Raw genomic sequence first — 3156 nt, forward strand, 5'->3', positions numbered from 1 at the left:
ATATATATATATATATATATATATATACGACGGGCTTCTTTCAGTTTCCGTCTACCAAATCCACTCACAAGGCTTTGGTCGGCCCGAGGCTATAGTAGAAGACACTTGTCCAAGGTGCCACGCAGTGGGACTGAACCCGGAACCATGTGGTTGGTAAGCAAGCTACTTACCACACAGCCACTCCTGTACCTCATAACCTTCATCATTATTGAAGCCTTTAGTAATATTTTTATGTTTTACTGAACTTTTTATTCTATCTTTATTCAAGGTTATATTTTTTTATAATATCATGTATGAAATTACCAGGAGTGAAATTACCAGGAGTGAAATTACCAGGAGTGAAATTACCAGGAGTGAAATTACCAGGAGTGAAATTACCAGGTGTCAAATTACTGGTTACCGTCATTATTCCGTTTTATTTGGAGCTGGTTTCAAACCTAGATCTAAGACTCCTTTATTGAAATTTCAGCAACATCAACAAAGTATTTTTGCATGTACGTATGTATATGTGCTGTGTTTGGTGTCAGTGCATGTGCAGATTTGTATGTTCTGCTTTGTGCATGTATTTTCATGCATACAGTTTCAATTCTAGCCATGAGCATATATATAAACGAATAAACACCTGGAAAATTTTACAAATCTTTAGTTCCAGTGATGGCTTAGATCTATATTCTTCGAATTATCTTTATCGTTTCTGGTTTTGAGAAGCGTAATTTCTCTAGATTGGTACTTAGGCAGCGTGCTACATAACCCAGTGTCCCAAATACTAAGTCTGAACTTATAACCTTGGTAAAGTAACTGCACATTTCTCAATAGCTCCGCGTAGATATTTTCTTTTTCACTGATATTTAGCCTTATGTTCACATCCGTTGGGTAGATAGTTTCCACTACTGTACACAGTTTCTGTCTGTCTGTATGTATGTATGTGTGTAAGTATGTATGTTTGTATGTATGTTTTGTTTTATTCTTTGAAGCATTGTAGTTTACCCGATTTTTTTCTACTTGAGTCCATTAGAACAAACCACTACAAATCCTTGTTAGAGTGTCCGAGAAAACGAAGTAAGGGTCTGCTTGCTTGTAATGACAAGGAATTGTATGACATTTAATGATAAAGTCAAACCAAATAGTGATATTTTGAATGCATTTAATGCTAGATTATTATGTAAGTCGGAAAAAGAATTCATCTCTTACAAGTGTCTTCTTCGGTTAAGATATGTCAAAACGTAAATGGTACAGTAGAATTCCCTTTATATAGCCTTGGTCGGACTATATCAACATAACCTTCCTACCAGAAGGAGAAAAGGCCTAACTAGAGAGATTGAGTATTTATAGAGGGAAAAACGAAATAGAAAGAAAGCACCTACCCTCGATTTCATCCCCTTTCAGCACTTACATTCTCCCTATCAACCCTATCTTTTATATGCCCCCTCCATTTCTTTGCATTTCTTTGGCCTTTACTTCAGTTCCATTTTGGGGGGTTTTTTCTCCTTACCCACATCATCCTGATATATCATCCATTTAGCTATTTGCTTATTGATTTATTAATTATTCATCTTTTCTATTTAGTTAGCTTCCCAATTCTCACCACTTAGACCGACCTAGTTTTGCCTTTCCTCTGCCTTATTTAGAACCTTTCCCCTTTCCCCTTCTCGTTCTTGCACACCTGCTCTCTCCCTTTCCCTTAGAAGGACTAACTTCGTAATATTTTAAAGGAAATGCTTATTATAAGTGACTCCTTACCGTATTTCTGTGGGAAATAATTCCGAAATGTAAATCCTATCACCACCAGCAGCACCATTCGATGTAGCACCAGTAAGAACAAACAATACCAAGTAGAGGTATTTCGTTGTCTCGCTTTTCTCTAATAATAATAATAAAAATAATATTAATAATAATAATAATAATAATAATAATAATAATAATAATAATAATAATAACAATCATTATTATCTCAAATTTTTGCCACAAGGGCAGCTTGGGGGAAGTGGGGATAAATCGATTACATCAACCCCAGTGGTACTTATTTTATCGACCCCGAAAGGATGAAAGGCAAAGTCGACCTCGGCGGAATTTGAACTCAGAACGTAGCGGCGGCTGAAATACCGCTAAGCATTTCACCCACTGTGATAACGATTCTGCGAGCTCGCCGCCTTAATAATAATAATAATAATCTTCTCTGTACAAGGCCTGAAATTTTGGGAGAACGAATAAGTCTGACCAACTGACGATAACCTATCTCCTCGACAGAATCACGATCATTGTCCCCAACACTGAAATGCGAAGGGAACAGGACCAACTTATGGGTAGTAAGAATTCTACAGTCTTGATCGACAATCTTACTAGGGATGGCGTCTCGATAAAAATACCGCTTGCTGGCTAACCTTAAAACACATATCTCAATGTTGAGTGAAAATGTCTAATACAAATGTATCAAATGATGGTGTTAATGAGGCTGGAACCAAAAGTGAAACCCTTTCGCCCAGCAGACGCCCCGTGGTTGAGCAGCGCAAGCCGGGTCGTCATCCAGAGACTGCTTGTACACAAAGCCAAAGGTTAAGAAGTTGGGATAATGAAACAAACCAAACCCAGCATAAGAGGGATTCCGACAACGAGTGAAAGCAATCAGAAGGCATCAAGAGGAATATAAAGGAAATTGGAATAGAGCGCCTAGAAGAACTGCTACAAAAGGTTTGCCAGAATAATCACTATGTTGTGCCTTGTTCACTTCCACTGCGTAGATTTGGGGCAAGTGTTTTTTTTTTTGCTGTATTCCTGGGTCGAGCGATTCCCTTGTGAGAGAATTTGCTTGGTGGAAACTGAGTGGATGCTCGTCACTGTATGTATGTAGGTATGCATGTATGTATGTACATACATCCATACATACATACATATATATATTTATATATACAAGGTGGCGCAAAAGTAAGTTTACAGTTGCTCAACTATATCTTTTGCATTCATATATTAACAGTCTAGTTCTTAATTTCAAAAAATATGAAACTATTATTCTATGCTAATTTAGTTCATTTTAAGATAGAAATTTAAATGTAATAAAATGTTTTAAAAGAAATTTAAAATGCCTACATGATAACTGTAGACCTACTTTTGGGCCACTCTCTCTATATATATACATATTATATATATATATATATATAT

The 3156-nt window shown here is 36.5% G+C and overlaps 1 long non-coding RNA gene across 1 annotated transcript in view; it reads right to left on the reverse strand.

Moving 5' to 3' along the window:
• Window positions 1-1881, reverse strand: part of LOC106869373 (uncharacterized) — a 7552-nt gene extending 5671 nt beyond the window's left edge. The window contains exon 1 of the long non-coding RNA XR_001409395.2: window positions 1741-1881. This is a non-coding gene — a long non-coding RNA (uncharacterized LOC106869373). The remainder of the gene's footprint in view (window positions 1-1740) is intronic.
• Window positions 1882-3156: the final 1275 nt, after the last annotated feature.

The sequence above is a fragment of the Octopus bimaculoides genome, chromosome 11 (genome assembly GCF_001194135.2).
Source record: "Octopus bimaculoides isolate UCB-OBI-ISO-001 chromosome 11, ASM119413v2, whole genome shotgun sequence".
Classification (NCBI taxonomy): Eukaryota; Metazoa; Mollusca; class Cephalopoda; order Octopoda; family Octopodidae; genus Octopus; species Octopus bimaculoides.